We start from the raw sequence: 17,510 nt of genomic DNA, 5'->3' as shown, positions 1-17,510 counted from the left end.
GCACTGGATTTCCTGCTAAGAATCTAAACTGAATCCTTGTTTCTGAAAAGCAATTTTAAAAACTTCCATGAGAACGAAAGAACAATCATGGTTGGAAAAATTGTACTTTTTATCTGTGTGTGTGTGTGTACAGCTTGCCTGTGCAGTAAGCAGTGAGGTAAACCCAACACTGATCCCTTATTCCAATTCAGATTTATAGGTCAGGACAATGTAAGATCTCCCACCCACCAGTGCTCAGATCAGATCAAATGTGGATAAAGTCTTATTTGTCAGTAACTCAGGCACATCTTCCTATACACTATCCATGTCCATGTTCTGGGAAAGTACATAGGTGTAAGGGACCTTCATGGATGCCCTCTTTAGCATCAGCAAACAGAGGCTTTTGAATACCTGATGCCAACCTGGAAAGTACGCTCAGAAACAGAGCTTGAGATAATTCTGCTGTAGCATAATTGAGCACCTTCCCAACAAGAAATCATCTCTAGTGTGCCAACCAGAGCAGACAATATGATTTTTAAATTAAATCACCTAATACCTATTGCTTGGGGAAAATCACCCAAATGGCCCATGTAATTTGTCTCTGACAAATGCCACTATATTTAACTGTATGAAAGTTCTTTCCTAATGTCCAAACATATTGTTTATGTATTTATATTTGCATATGTTCCAAAAAAGTACAAAAATTGGTCAGGTTCCAGAAGAAAAGAGTGCCAAAGGCAATTTTTTTGTAATTTCAATTTCAATTTTTTGTAATTTCAAAAAACAGGTTATTAAACAGTAGTACACAAATCATAGCATAAATCCATGTATCTCTATATGTGTACCTTTCTCTATCTTCTTCATAATGGTATATGATGTTGAAAAAAGATATTGGGTTTTACATATTTCTGGAACATGGGTAAATTTTCAGCAATGTTATATACATTTATTTATCTGTATTTTTTTTGGAGATTTTATTTATTTATTCATGAAAGGCACAGAGAGAGAGAGGCAGAGACATAGGCAGAGGGAGAAGCAGACTTCATGCAGGCAGCCTGACTCGGGACTCGATTCTGGGTCTCCAGGATCATGCCCTGGGCTGAAGGTGGCACTAAACTGCTGAGCCACCCAGGCTGCCCTATTTATCTGTATTGAAGTAATCAATCAAGGAGTCCATGAGACTGGTATAGCTCTAGTATCTTGGCAGCCTACTTAAGCTAATCAAAACATAAGCCAGAGTCAATTTCTATAAATGCTTCAAGGTTAAGAAATGAAAACTTCAGAAGAACAATCATAAACAGCCAACTGACTTTCCCAGATAAGACAGCTGCCTATGCTAGAGCCAATCACATAATTTCCTTGCTTTACTTTCATGTCTGCTTTATAAAAGCTGTTCACTGAGCTCCTGGGGGTGGAGTACACCTAAGCACTTTTGGATAGGTTTGTCTCAATCAAATTGACATTTGTTCAAACAAACTCTTCAAAAATGTAATGTGCCTCAGTCTATCTTCTAACATCTGCAAAGGAAAAATTCTTTTAGGTTTCCTCTCCTCTCACTACTTTATTCACTTTTGATCACCAAATCTGGTAGTTTCTTCCTACACCAAGAAATCCCACACCAGGTGGGTGTCCAACAATGCAATTCAGGTGTGACACACTCTACCTGGAAATAACGTCATAGGGAGAGATTTGTCCCGTAGACTGTCACAGTCTCCCATCTTGGGTCCCAGTCCGGAAGTCCAGATTGTCACCGTGCTTCTGACCAACTGACTATAATTTGGAAGTTCCTATGACTCCCTCCTGCGGCCAATCCTTTGCCAAAGCCGCTCACAGAACTGCCTATTGAAGAGATGCATAGGGCAGTGCACGGGGGAAGGAGTGTGGAGCTTTCATACTCTTTCTGGGTACCCTCCTTTACCAGTACCCACACACACGTTGACCAACCTGGATGTTCTGTGAACCCCATCTTTGTGTGTTTTTATGGAGGTTTATTATGTAGGCATCACTGATCAAGCACTGGCCTTTAGTGACTGATTAAACTTTCATCCCTTCTTTCCTCCCTAGGGGTCTGGACTGGGACTGAAAGTTCCAACCCCTAATCCAATGGTTGCCCAGGCATCCAGCCCCATCCTTCAGGGCTTTCCAAAGTCACCTCATTAACACAAATGCAATGTAGTTGAAAGGGGTTTATTATGAATAACAAAAGACTTTTATGGCTCTTATTGCCTAGGAAATTCCGAGGGTTTTTAGAGCTCTGCCAGAAGGGAATGAAGACTGAATATATATCTCTTATTAAAAGTCACAATATCTATCACATTACTCTTTCTGAAAATTTATTATTTCATGCATATTAATTGTTTGTATGTGTGCATCTGTTTTTGTGACAATAGCTCCTAGAGACTGATCCAATTTATTTAAATTTTTCAATTAGCTGATAATAGCAAGTTTTTATGGAAATAATAGTAATTATATTCTCTAAATGGACCTATTCTAAATTCAAATTAAGATAAAAACCGAGTGAGAACTACTTATTGAAAAAAAACTATCTTGCATTCTAGTAGTTCAATAACTAATTCATTTCACATTCAAAACATGTAAGCAACATAGTGCTATTTAAAATTTTTCTTTTATATTTTATGCCTTTATTATGAGGTAAATGTGTAATTACAATAGTGATGTACTAATTTTTGTGGCTCTCTTGAGCAAAATTAAATCAAGCCAGCCTGAAATAACACAAAAAAAATTAATTAGGGAATGATTTTATATAATCAATCTTATTATATTACTTTCAGGTACTACTGGGAATTGATGATGCAGGCAGGCTGAGTCTGAGGACCTAGAGAAGGGTCCTGTCAGAGCAGCCAAGAGGGTCCTTGGCTTCATGCAGATTAGAAATCAAACATGAGGGGACACCTGGGTGGCTCAGAGGTTGAGCGTCTACCTTTGGCTCAGGTTGTGATCCTGGAGTCCTAGGACTGAGTCCTGTGTCAGGCTCCCTATAGGGAGCCTGCTTCTCCAACTCTGCCTATGTCTCTGCCTCTCTCTGTATCTCTCATGAATAAATAAATAAAATCTTAAGAAAGAAATCAAAGGTGAGCAGGAAAAAGGTGAGTTTATCAAATAGTGTGAATGACAGAGTATAGTAGATGGAGTGTCTAGGAAACTCAAAAGAAAAAGAGAGTGAGTCTTATTGTCCCTTGGAGTTAGGGGTTTATACTGGATAGGGGTCCAGGGTATGTGTTCCTTTGGAAATCCAGGGTAAGTTCTGATCAAAGACAGGTGACAGATGACAGAATAATATGTATTATTTTATGAATCATTGAAGGTAGGGGGTGTTGATGCCAGCATCAGCCAAGGTTTGCTAGAAGCTAATGTCCTAGAGCATGTTTGGGATCCGGCTCTCCCTGATACTATCTGGTGTTTGGAGGCCTTGGAGAAACTCAGAGAATGATTAACTTTCTTACTTTCCCCTTTGGGGTCAGAATAGAGCTTCTATAGTTTTTACTCAGACACAAGGTGTAATATGGAACATGAATAAATAAGGCCTAGCAGGAAAACAGCCAAAATGGAGCCATTCCAGAATGGAGTCACTATGGCGTCCCTATCTCATCAGGAGTTCCCGAGTTTGAGAAGCTTTACTTAGGCTTTGAGCAAGGACCTGGACAAAGACTGTCACAGGAGTAAACTCTGAAAAGAACAGAAATATTAATTTATTTTTCCTTTATATTTATTTGTCCTGATAAAAGCAGGATATTCTATATAATTCATGTTGTTTGGTTTTTTTTTGTAGTAAATAGGAAATTTTATGTAACTAAAATAGAAGTGGTCATATAAATGAATGCGGGTTATTTGAAATTTTAAGTCAGTAAAGGGGCACCTGGCTGTTCAGTCAGTAGAGCATGAGACTTTTGATCTCAGGGTCATGAGTTTGAACCTCATGTCATGTTGGGCTTGGAGTCTACTTCAAAAGAAAAAGGAAAGAAAGATTGAAAGTTGGTAATTAGACAAATTAAATATTTTGTCACTCCTTTATTTTTCCTTTATCTAGACTAAATAATGTTGTTGTCCAAAATGGAAGATTGTCTTGTCTAATGGAGACCAGTAGAATAGAAGTTAATTCGAGGATAAATTTAACTCCCTATTTTATGGAAATCTTTTTCTAATCCATGCTTTATATTATATATATATGTCCCAATTTTGATGAATTCTTTTTAAAATTTAGATAATTTTAAACTTTGATAATATTTTTAAGACCCAAGCAATGAAGTATTGCCTAAATATGTGGTTTTTAACAAATGCTTTAACAAATATTTTAAAGTATTTTTAACAAATACTTTAAAAATATTAAGCAAAAAGTACTATTACAATGGCTACCAATCTTAATTTTTTTTCTTTTAGTAGAATTTTACTTTAATACAGAGTGAAAAAAAAAAAAAACAATAAACCCTAACAGTTTAAAATAAGTCAAACAACCACTCTACACAGATAAAACCTTCACAGAGGTCAAGTGAAGTAATCCAGAGCTAAAACTGAATTGTGCAGATTTTTGATGAAGTAACCAGTCATGTAACACAAACAAAAGTCAATTATTTACACAGTAGGCAAGCCCTCTAAGAAATGTGCCCCAAGAAGCATTAACCTATGTTTTTCTGTGTGTGCCAACCTGAAGACTTGCACATTTGTTAGATAATTTAACCCTTTTAACAGAATGTGATCTCTACCAGGAGGTAATGCTTTGGTACTATTCATTTAGGACTGCTCATCCTAAAACTTGACATTTCCCCAGAGAAGTTTTGACTCTGTTTTAGAAGTTTCAATATAGATTAAAATCTTTTATCAAATATCAACATGGAGGGAGGTGACACAGGATATAACATATACAGTCAGGTTACCTCTCTGTATATTTAAAGATTACTCCTTCAAAGTATTTGTGCCAGAGCTTAGTCTATCCTGCTTCATATTCAGTAGTACAGGTTTGAATCATCAGAACCTTGGCAAGACCTTATTTTTTTCAGAATTATTAACAACTACCTCTAAGGGCAAGTCCATGCTCCTGAGCTATGACAGATTTATTACCATGAAGGAAAACAAGGATAGCTGTCTTAAAAAATGCCCCAACCACTGCTTCTCAATATAGAAAGACTAAAACTACATACATTTATCATACAACAAATCCCATCTCTGTCCCCTGAAATTCCCCTAGTTTCATTCATTAGAAGGGGATTCAAAAAAAAAAAAAAAAAAAAGACTTAAAGAGCACTTTACAGCAGCATTCAGCTTTCTTATAAAATACTCAGCATCTTAAATATTATGTACACTTCTTTTTTTCTTTTAGTAAGCTAGACACTGGCTTCAGAGTTTGTGGAACTGGAGAAGAAATAACCCATTCAAAAGTATTCTAGAAATTGTCTTTTGGCAGAATAGCAGCAGATATTCAAGTTAAAAATAGGAGGGTTTTTGTTTCTTTATTTTCTTTCCAAAATTTAAATCATTTTTGTTCCCCTTCTGCCTAAACCTCAGTTACCACTCCTGAGTGGAGATGGGCCGAGGCTCTGGCCCCTGCTCCTCCGGCATCTCAGCAGCTGCTTTCTTATTGCTGCATCGAGGCTTGAATAGATGTATGTCAATGAGGACTTCCCCAAAACGGCCTTTATAGATAATCCCACAACATATTTTCGGTCTCTTCCAGTATGTGAGATCTAAATAGGAAAAAACTGGAGTTCTGTTAGAGCCAGAGGCCATCTCTGTGTCTGAGCCATCATCTGACTGGTTACTATAACAGGGAGATTGAGCTGGGGATGCACTTGTGGTGGTAGTATAAGCGTCAGAATTGTGACATTTAAATTCCTTCTCTAGTTTACTACTGACCTGGTTGCTTTTTATCCTGTTTCCAGATAGAGTTTTCATTTTCTTTGGTTTCAAAGTAGTCTTCAGACTGGGTCCTGCCCTTGCATCTACCACATGATTCCAGGTTTGTTTTTTTTTTGTTTGTTTTGTTTTGTTTTGTTTTTAATCCTGCTGTCAATTTCTTCCATCTTTCCACAAGCAGGACACAGGCATTACAGATGTCTCCTGAATGAGTCTCATGCAACCAAAAACAGTTCTGGAAGTCCTTTTCATTGTGTTTACTGTCAGTGAATTGAGAATTGGAGGACTTAGCTCTGCAAATACAGCAGCCCTATATACTTTGGTACATCTTTGGCTTGTGAAAACCAAACATCTTTTCTTCTGGGCAATAGTCTTCAACGTGGATTTCTCAACTCCGGCGACTCCTCACATCCATTCTTAAATTTAAAGTGATTGTGAGTGTCGCTAATTTCGCTAATTCCATGTTGCACTGGATAAGATGCAGAAAGTGGGAAGCTGTCTATGTTCAGACAGTCCCCCAAAGCCCCAGCGGTGCTACCTTATGACTAAACGTCCATTCTCCTGCCAGCTGACTACTCTTCCTCTGGTTTCCATTTCCTCCTCAGACTGAAGCTGGTTCCCAGAACCTCTGTTGGGCTCTCCAGACCCTCTGCATCTATCTACTGTTTGCAGTTCTGCTACAGAGCTAACTCATCCCAAATTGTCTAATAAGAAGTGATTGCCTGGCATATGGCTACAAGCAGGGTGAACTTTCATTCTACCCCAGGAATTGGGCAGATTTAGTTAGGATTAGAGAAGATGAAATTGGAAGGGGGTAGATGATTTAGAGGTAGGCAGTAGACTGTTGGAATGCTGGACCAGGAAAAAGTCATCAAAACTAATTTGTAATCAATAATCTTAGACACGATCATTGTAAGAATGGTTCAGAAGATCAGCATAGCTAGAAGAAGGAGGAGGAGAAGAAGAAAAAGGAAGAGGAGGAGAGGGAGAAAGAGCTGGAGCTAGAGAGAAAGGAAGAGGGGAGGAGAAGATAGAAGAGAAGGAGGAAAAGTATTGAGTGTTCTCTCTGTGCCAGATATTCTTCTAGGCTCTGAGCATTGCATAAATTATTCAATTTGAAAAACAAATAAGCATGCAAACAAAGAGAAAATATCCATGACATACTATTTTATTCTCACTATTCACCCAAAAGAGTGCATAGTGGAAACACAGTCCCAAGTTGTTGCAACATCCGATAAACCTTGTCCAAACACAGCCAAGAAACATATTCCTTATGATCCAAACCAAAGTATAGTTAATTCTTTAGCAAACCTGGGCTGTTGGTTAAGTGCTTAGAGAGAGATTGAGGGACATTCACATGCATTGTTGGATTCCAAAGAAATGAAGTGGGGGTGTTGCACAACAAGCACCGGGGTGGACAAGAAGCCTTGCTTTGCCACTAAATGAGCAACACTGCCTCTAGCAAGTGTGTCCTTAGTTCCCCACTGGCCTAATCCCTGGCTGGTCTTCCAGGTACAAGAAACTGTAACCCCTGAATTAGCTACGTGAATAACTGATAGTTTATGAAATCTTACAAAATTATTTCTGATGCTTACAAGGTTTTGTTTGTTTATTTTTTGCATCATCAGATCTCAGTTACGTTTTGGCAATGAGTAAACACTTGGCAGTTTATAAAAACATGAAGTGAGGACTACCTTTTGCTGAATCTCACTAGTGTGGTTTCAGGGTAAAAATGGTGTGAGCATGCTGATTACCCTGGGTGAAGAATTGGCATTTTTGAGTTTCAAGAAACTTTACTGTTCTCAAAAAAGATTGGGACTAATGCCAGCTTTTGCAGATGGGTCACGTTATTACATACTAAAACAGAAAGCAGCTGTGTGCTTTAATAGAATAATTTCAGACAATTTTCCTTGAAAAAGATGCATAGAAGTAAGGTGTCCATCACTTCATGCTTTTGCCACTTAGTTTTCTTTTTTTGAAGACAAGGTAGCCTGCAGACACTTGACCCATATGGCATTTTTATTTTTATTTATTTTTTTAAAAAGATCTTGTTTACTCATAAGAGACACAGAAAGAGAGGCAGAGACATAGGCAGAGGGAGAAGCAGGCTCCCTGAGACAAGCCTGATATGAGACTTGATCCCAGGACCCCAGGATCATGACCTGAGCCAAAAGCAGACACTCAACCACTGAGCCACCCAGGTGTCCTGGCATTTTTATTTTTAATCTAGATATTTCAAATAGAAATATTAATTTTGGGGTCCTCTGGAAGGGTCAGCAAATACCCAAAGTAGAATATTTTGGACTCACTTTCATATATGGCTACAGTCAACCAGAACTGAGAAACCCTGCTCTCTTTAAAAGGGACATGTGCTCCCCAGGTTTGGCATTGACTTTTAATCATTATCTGATTCTGTTAGACAAAACCAAATTAGTGACGTTTACCAGACAGCAGTGGGGAGTTAACATTTATATTTTTTGCTTTTGTGTGACATTATTATTGTGTATTTGCCATATAAACATACTGATTAACATATTTTACAATATTTTTCATGCCAAGAGATTTAATAAAATTTGACAGTGTATGATCTCAAAGCGTTTCCTTCCTGTAAATTAGCTACCCATTACATGATAATAAGAGTAACTGAGGTTATGCAAATATCATGAAGTTTCATAACACATTAGGTGCTTCATAATATTTATGGGGAATCAATAGAAGAATATTTTATTCAAAGTATCTGGTGTGCTATAAGAAATTTCTTTGAACTTTAAAGTTGGTCGAATAATCGAAGCACATGTTTTCATGCCGAATACTACCTCATGCAGATGTTAGTGCTATGGTCAGGTATGTCATCTTGAGGAAGTACCCATGAACTACATCACATCCGCAGGCAAAAATAGCATATATTGAATTCAAGTGCTTAACTGCAGATGTGGCTGTCCTACCTTAGTGGCTGGGCTTTGTGAATGGCTCTGGTCTCTTGGTAGAACCAGCAGTCGTCTGTAATACTGAGTCAGTGAGGAACTGCTGTACTAACCAGAACAAAGTCTGACCTGGTTGATTGGCTCATGTGTCAGGTTCATGTGTCCTCACCTGGAGGACTTTGAAGTTGGGAGGGGGGTAGGTAAGTATCTAAGGGATTTGGAAGCAAGGTTTCCAGGCCCTTGAGGGGGCTAGCTATTGTCGGGAAAAGGTCATTTATTTCTGCCTAATAAAATCCTAGTCCTGAGAACTTTCAGATGTAAAACGGTGGGTTGTATGCTTGCTTGGGGGATGGTAGCCAACATGGGAGCATAGAGATAAAAGGAAGTTTGCAGGGGAATTTTTTAAAAAGATTTTTATTTATTCATTCATGAGCGACACACAGAGAGAGGCAGAGACACAGGCAGAGGGAGAAGCAGGCTCCATGCAGGGAACTCGAGGTGGGACTTGATCCCCAGACTCCAGGATCGCGCCCTGGGCCGAAGGCAGGCGCTAAACCGCTGAGCCACCCAGGGATCCCCCAGGAATTTTTATATATATTAAAGTAGACTTACAGGATCCTGGGGGTTGGGCTAAGATTGCTTTTTGCTCTTAGCAAAGTATCAATATTGAGGCAGCTGAGCTCCTAAAGGAAGGTTACTCTGCCTGTTTCAAGGACTTGGCAATGGGCTGTAGGCAGTGAGGAAATTTAATTTTTCTGTTGCCTTTGTTTCCCACATCAGAGAGGACACACAACATCACAGTTTCAGGTGTACAGCATAGTGATTTGATAAGTTTATACATTATGCTACACTCCCAAGTGTAGCTACCATCTGTCACCATACAGGGTTGTTAGAGTAGCATTGACTGTGTTTCCTATGCTGTATCTTTTGCATTCCTGTGACTTACTCATTTCATAAGTGGAAGCCTGTATCTCTCACTTCCCTGTAGCAATCTTCAGCTTGTTCTCTATATTTACAGCGCTGATTCAGCTTTTTGTTTATTTATTCCTTTGGTTTCTAGATCTGGAAAGATAGGTTAGTGTCTCCCTTCACCAGAAACAAAAGTATCAACGGGAAGGAAGTTGGAGAGTACAGATCAAGGGGATTTACTTGTTATAACTGTACAAATAAAATTAGCTAACAATAGTGGGAACCATTCAAACTGGTTAATTAACTATAGTACTGTTACCTGCTAACCAAGCAGCTATGACTTTAACTTTTATTTTCATGATAATGAATCCTATGATTACATTGTGTGTGTTTATACAAATTTCATTTTGTTATGGTATTCTCTTGAGGTAGATCATATCTTTTTTTAAAAGGTTTTATTTATTTATTTGACAGAGAGAAAGAAAGAGAGCACAAGCAGGGGGAGTGGTAGGCAGAGGAAGAAGGAGAAGCAGACTCTCCCCGGAGCAAAAAGCTTGAAGCGGGGCTCCGTCCCAGGACTCTGACATCATGACCTGAGCTGAAGGCAGGCAGTTAAACAGCTGGACCACCCAGACGCCCCTAAGTAGATCATATCTTTAAAGAAATTTCAAATTTAGAAAAACACCATTTCAAACACAGCATTCATTAACTGTTTAATCAGTGAATGCCTATTACATACTCACATAGTAGTAAGTCCTTCTGACTTGATCTAAACCTTAAGAATTGTTGTTTCTCATTTTTTTGTTCTTTCTTTGTCTCTCTCTTTCTTTTTCTTTTCTTTTCTTTCTTTCTTTTCTTTTTTTTTTTTTTTTTTGACAGAGAGAGAGAGGGAGGGAGAGCAAGCATGCAAATAGGAAGGGTCAGAGGGAGAGGGAGAGAGAGAATCACAGGCAGGCTCTACACTCAGTGTGGAGTCCAATGTGGGGCTCGATCCTATGAACCCAAGATCATGACCTGAGCCAAAAATCAAGAGTTGGACACTCAACTGACTGAGTTACCCAGGTGCCCTACCTTTTTCTCTTTTTGTTCTATACACTTGGATGCTCTTATCACATATGGCTTTAAAAATAACCTATGTACTGATGACACTATGTGCATCTCAGTTGTAACCAGAAAGATTCAAAGAAATTTATTGACTTTAATGATTATTTTGGAAAATGAGTATGTCAGAATGTATCCATACTAAAACCCCATTGATTATCATGTAGCATAAAATGATCTATACTTTATCTCGGGCTCATGTGTCTTTGAGTTAGCCCGGGAGGCTCTGCTTCATGCATCTAGCCTAGAAGTCACTCAGGAGCACACTTTTGTGAGTACTTATTTTGAGGCCTGCTGGGATCATGGCTGCTCAAGAGAAACATGTCTCATGAAGAAGCTGAAAGTATGTGGGAGCAAACCCACACAAGCCAACACATTTCTAGGTTCTGCTTGTATCAATATGCTACCGTCCCTTTGACTAAAGTATGTCACAGAGCCAAGCCAAAGTCAAGCAGTAAGGAGAGCTTTTGTCTCCCATGATGTGGTAGGGGTAGACATGAATATTCTGAAACAAATATCTAATTTACCACCATACAAGAGAGGCTGATGATTAATGAGCCATGTACCTAATTAGATGATAGCAAAACAAATACTACAGTTAACTTTAATAAAGTAGAACAAAGGGGAGAATAAAGTATACACATTTATGATATAGAATGGCAAGATACAACTGAGTCAACAAAGCCAAAAGTTCGGTTTTAAAAAATAATATTAAACACGGTCAAATGCGTGGCAAATTTGATCTTGGAGAGAAAAGGAGAGAAAGAGTGGGTGGAAAGAGGGGCAAGCAAATATTCCTTTCACTGTTATGTTCTTTTCTCAGTTCACTAGGGTGTATGTGTGTAGGAGAAAAGAGAGTCCAAGATTTTTTTCTTTGCTTTATTTATTAGCCTAGCAATGCTGAAAGTGATGTATTCATTTTAATTCTCCAGAATCTAGTTGTATCATAGTTGCCAGATCCCGTAGAGTATCTAGTTTGTCATATTCCTTTTTTTCTTAAAGATTTTTATTTATTTATTCATGAGAGACACACACAGAGAGAGAGAGAGAGAGAAAGAGAGAGAGAGAGAGGGAGAGGCAGGCTCTGTGCAGGGAGTCTGATGTGGGACTTGATCTCAGGACCTTGGTATCATGACCTGAGCCAAAGGCAGATCTCAACCACTGAGCCACCCAGGCACCCTAGTTTGTCATATTTCTGAAATTAAAACCTTTACCATGCAGATCACAGAATGTATACAACTGATTTGGAACGGACCCTGGACATTGAGAGAGAAAAATACTCCCTTTGCTTGCATTAGTTGTGGTTAAGAGAGGACTCTGTGACAGACTACAGAGTTTGCATGAGGGGAAACACAGAGAAAACACAGTATCTTTGTTCTGTTATGGTAAACAGCACCCCAGTGGAGAGGTCATAGGGCCATAGGGCTGAATCAGGCAGGTCTCTGCTCCTCTTGCCTTCCCACAAGTTGGGACCAGTCCCTGAGAGCTGTCTTGTCTAATAGTGATCTTGACATCATGGTTTTGCACCTCTGGCAGTCAACCCTCTCAGGTGTGTGTAGAGTTTTGTAGGTCCCAGAAAGGGGTGGAATTGCAAGAACCAATATTTTAGTTTCTTTCTTACCTCTGTTCCTGAGTAGGTGGAAGTTCCCAGGATCTAAATGCCTAGTTGAGCTTGACAATCATATATCACACCCAAAGCTGCAGAGATGAACATGCTTGAAACTGTAGGTGAAGTTAGCAGGTGTGTGTGTGTGTGTGTGTGTGTGTGTGTGTGTATTATAACTAGGAGAGTTGGCCAAAGGTGACTCCTAGTTTTATGCTATTTTAAAATATGAAAATGGAAAGTTCCATTTAGGAGGGATGGGAGGGAAATGTTTTAAGCAGAGGGAACGATATAGAATATCCATAGGGGATTCCAGGCAAGAAAGATGTTTCAAAGAACTGAAATACATCAGCAGAGCAAGAAGCATGGCTAGTGTTGGGCAGATGCCATGCTCTGCAGGGTCACATAAACCTTCTGAAAAAGTTTTCATACTTTTTCTTGCCCTTGCCATCTCCTTGTTTGAAATCACAGGTCAAGTTTCACTAGATTCAACAAACACAAAGCCTACCTTTCCAAAGTAACTGGTGGCACCTGGCAGAGGCTCAGATTATTCTCCTAGAAATGAACACCTTTGTTTATATTTGTTAAAGAGAAATTCTCCTGCCATGTGAGGGAACGAGGAGTCCTTACACCTGGGACTTTGAATAAACGGCCAGAAGGGAAGAGTTCTCCACCCTGAAGAACCTCAACTTTTATCCCATAGCATCTCTGCCAGGAAAGCAGCTCACTGCATACCCGGATTCCCCAGGCAAACTTTTGCAAATAATCTTGCTCTCTTCTTTTCACAGCTCTTCTGTTGTTGCCTTTAAAATACATATTTTTTTCCTCTTCATAGTCATTTAAATTGTATGATACTAGTTCTTGTGATTAACCATTGCCCATTTCATCTTCCTTTCCTGATATTTTACAGCAATTTTTTTCAGCTTTTTATTTACAAAATGTATTCTAGACTTATGCTTACATTTCTGGCATCTCACTCTTAGATTCTCTTTGAAAATTCTTTGCCTTCGACTTCTTTTAAAAATTGTTTACATTTTTGTGACGGTAATTCAATTTTAATTTAGGGTCAGGGTTAGCCTGTGATTGCAATTTCCTTTTATTTTCTTTTGCTGCTCTTGTATATATGTATGTATGTATGTATGTATGTATATATATAGGCTGCATGCCCAGCATGGGCTTGATCTCACGACCCTGAGAACAAGATCTGAGCTGAGATCAAGAGTTGGATGCTTAGCTGACTAAGCCCCTCAGGCATCCCTTGTCATTATTTTAAATAGGTGCGTGAGGCAGAGACAGAGCAGAGAACATAAAAAGCTCAGATTGTCCATCTCTCCCCTCAGAATGACTTGGAGACTTCCCACTGTGGCTCTCCCATGTCTGGTCAGAAATTCTCTCCAATTAAAGAACAAAACCAAAATGTTTCTAGTGTAATGGTAATACCACCTACCCTTCCCCCAACCTGGGATCCATCCCCAAGTCAGGCTCCCTGCTCAATGGGGAGTCTTCTCCCTCTGCCTCTACTCCTCTCCACTGCGCTCACTCTCTCGCTCAAATAAATAAATAACATCTTTAAAAACCACACAAATAACAATATCACCCCCAACCCCAGGCAACTCTCACTATTCAGATCCTGTTCTCAAACCATATATAAAGAATTAGATATTATTATGTCCATGAAATCCAGCACATGAAGCCTCTGGATTTGGGGAATACCTTTCTAATATTATGTATTGAATCAGAGGGAGATAGACAATAGATCATACCAGGGGATAGTCCTTCATACAATGGTTCTTGGATGACCATGCTAAAAGGTCCACTGATTTTGGAGGTCCTAGATTTATGAAAGAAGCACAGAAAAGCATATATGAAATCTTTTGCCATTTTACATTAGCCAACTGACTATGCGTGTGTGTGCATAAAACATGTATGTATGAATTATATATATAATGTATTATGTATCTTATGTATTTCTGGTTGTGCTGATCCTATTTTTCTGGTAAGATCATAGGCATATTCTTTTTTTTTTTTTTTTAAGTCTGTGACTTTGCTGGTTTCCTTGTCTTGTTATAACAATTTGAGAGGCTGGTCAGTGTAGTGTTTATTTCAAATGAAAATATTTAAAAATCAGTTCATTAAGTCATTGCCACGAGAAGCTATTAACTTACAGAATCTGTATTAGGCAACCCAGAACCCCTGAGAACATCAGAGTACAAAATGAAAGGAGCTATGTTTGATGTCTATACTGACTTGGACCTACGTGGGGAATTTCCTAAAGTCAAAGACTGGGGCTAGATTAAAGGTGCCACTTTATGAGAGGATTATTTCTTCCTTCAGCTTATATATAAGATATCTTAAATCTTTTCTGGAGAAAAAGTAGGCATACTTGTGTATACATAAATAATAAAATATCTTGCAATTTTCTTAATTCTACAAAGTCCATTTCTATATTAACTAATAACAACTAATAAAGGTCCTTTTATGGAACTCATAAACTTTCCAATTCATGACTTTTAAGTCACATAGACCTCTATGAACAATCATCAAATTAGGTAAAAAACATATTTCTCTAGTAGAAGTAGCTGCAGGTGTTTCAAAGGGTAAATCTGGAGTTGAGAGGGAAAAGTAGAAGGCAGGCAGAATTACAAATGTCTGCAGCACAGCTGTGGGAGGGACGATGAACCCCAGGCAGCTCAGTCCTGGGACCAAGGCGCCAGACACAGAAGCTGAGCCTGGCCAGACTAGTCTGAAGATGAATATACATTATCTGTATGAAGCTCAGGTTTAAAAACTGTACCTTGGAGATGTGGTGAATGGGCAGACTTAGGATTTCTTCCTTAGCTCTGCCAGGCTAACTAATAAATTTAATCATTATGATTTTGATATTAAGCATACAGGGACTTTAATTGGAGCCCAAACAGAAAGAGAAATAAAAAATAAATAAATAAATAAAAAATACAAAGCCTTCCCTCCCCCCCCAAAAAAATAGTAAAATGTACTTTTACTTGGATTAAGTCCAAAAATGGAAGGTAGCACTTTATGTTGCATCTGTGAAAGTGGAATAAAACAATTAACATTATATGTTTTACATGTTTTGCTTTATAAAAAGTCCATAAGTGAATGAATTACCAATCCCCCTTGGTTAAAGGTTTTGATTGGTTTATGTTTTATGAATTTGTGTAATTAACCTATTCATACTTAACAAGTATTTCCTCTATTAAGAATTTATTAGTGTTTATTTTACACTAAATTTATTTTATTTTTATTTCCCTCTGTCCACTGTGCTTCCCACCTGGGCTCCTGACACAATTAAAATTGAATTTATGGTAACTCAGTAAGCAACAAAATTCTAGAAATATGTAAAAATATGTCAGCAAATTGCATGAGCTGTAGTCCACTTTTTTCCAGATCTTAAATAATAGTTCATTAAATACAATCAGTATGGATGAGAGTTTGTAAAATCTGTTTGGAGGTAAGTTTCTTGAGATTACAAGTAGTGCCTGAGGGAGAGGACTCAAGGTAACTAAACAGTTTTGACCCAAGTAACTAAAAGGATCAACTTTCCACTATCAAGGTTGGAGAACCTTTGGGTGTACACAATTTTGGGGGGAAGATAGAGATGAGGAGTTTGATTGTAGGCATATTATTTTGCAATGGCCATTAACCATGAGTAAAGAGAGCAATAAATTGTCTGAAATTCAAGGAGAGACTTCCAGCCTGGAAATATGCGTTTGGGAGCTGTCTGCAGAGAAATAACCAATGCAATGGACATAGATAGAGAAAAGGTATAAGTATTAACCCTTGAAGCAGTCCAACTAAGTTTAGATTTTAAGGAGTTTTCAGGTAGGTGGGAGGGAAAACAGCAAGAAAAAGCCAATCATCATTTTATATGTTCTGACAATGTTTTATAGTTTGTCTCTCTCATCTGTATCTGTAATTCATTAGGAATTGCTTTTGTGTTAAAATGTGATGTAGCTTATATTATCATTCATCCTCTTTCCTTTCCCAGCACCATTTATGAATGGATTTTCATTTTCCTTTATCTAGGGTGTCAGATGTGGCCCAATGAGGGACCCGTAAACACGAGTGCCATGTTTCAGAAATCTGCAATTTGTCTCATATATCAATTCACCTACCGTTGTTCCAATAGACATACTCAATTATGTTAGGTCTATTAGCCTTGATATCTACTAACGAACATTTTTTCATGGTTTCTCTTTTTTTTAAGATGATCCTAGCTACCCTTGACTCTTTCACATATTTTAGAATTAATTGCTTAAGTAATGTAAAACACCAAAATTGGTGTTGTTTTTGAAATGTGTGAATTTATAGAAATATTTGATGATAATTGGAATCTAACAATATATTCTTAGTATATATTTAAAGCTTTAACCTTTTTGATAAATTGCTACACAGATTTTAATAGCATTATTCCCAGGTCATTTTCTCCTTGATTTGGGGGTTTGCAAATTATAACTTTTCATATAATTGCATTTTTAACAGTTGTTATGTATATTAAAATTCAACTTGAGATTTTCTATGTGCCCAATATTATTACCAGTAATAATATCTATTCTTTCTTTCTTTCTAATTATTGCATATTTTTTCTTGATTTCAGGACTTCCTGAGACTTATATTAAAATACTGAAAAGAAGTGATAGTAAAGCACATCTTTTTCCTGTTTTTGATAGTAAATGGAATGCTTTCAATTTTCATAGATAGATAGATAGATAGATTTATGAAGATATGTGTAGGTTTATGAAGATACTTATCAGATTAAAGTTCTAATGTATCAACATTTTGCTCAGAGTTACTATCATTAATGGATGTTGAACTGTACTTTCTCTACAGCTATTGGTATAATTTTGTTTTTTCTTTATTAACGTGTAAATAGGGGCACCTGGGTGGTTCAGTGGGTTAAGCGTCTGCCTTTGGCTCGGGTTATGATCCTGGGGTCCTGGGACAGAACCCTGGATTTGGTTCTCTGCTTAGTGGAGAGTCTGCTTCTCCCTCTCTCTCTGCCTCTCTCCTCAGGCTCTCTCTCTTGTGCATACTCTCTCTCCCTCTCTCAAATAAATAAGTAAATAAAACCTTAAAAGATAAAATGTAAATAAAATAAATTATTTTTA

General features: G+C 38.0%; 1 long non-coding RNA gene and 1 pseudogene across 20 annotated transcripts in view; one reads left to right on the top strand and one right to left on the bottom strand.

Moving 5' to 3' along the window:
* The window catches only part of LOC144312061 (uncharacterized), a 123,838-nt gene that overhangs the window by 51,177 nt on the left and 55,151 nt on the right, over positions 1–17,510 (top strand). For 10 of the 20 annotated variants that reach the window (XR_013377487.1, XR_013377496.1, XR_013377486.1 and 7 more), the window contains one exon: positions 10,155–10,323. The exons of the other annotated variants lie outside the window; for them this stretch is intronic. This is a non-coding gene — a long non-coding RNA (uncharacterized LOC144312061). The remainder of the gene's footprint in view (positions 1–10,154; positions 10,324–17,510) is intronic. 20 annotated transcript variants of the gene reach the window in all.
* LOC144311763 (SIN3-HDAC complex-associated factor-like) lies at positions 5,500–6,199 on the bottom strand (annotated as a pseudogene).

Source organism: Canis aureus, chromosome 4 (assembly GCF_053574225.1).
Source record: "Canis aureus isolate CA01 chromosome 4, VMU_Caureus_v.1.0, whole genome shotgun sequence".
NCBI lineage: Eukaryota > Metazoa > Chordata > Mammalia > Carnivora > Canidae > Canis > Canis aureus.
The sequence above is the reverse complement of the archived record's forward strand: the minus strand, read 5'-3'. Positions and strand labels throughout refer to the sequence as shown.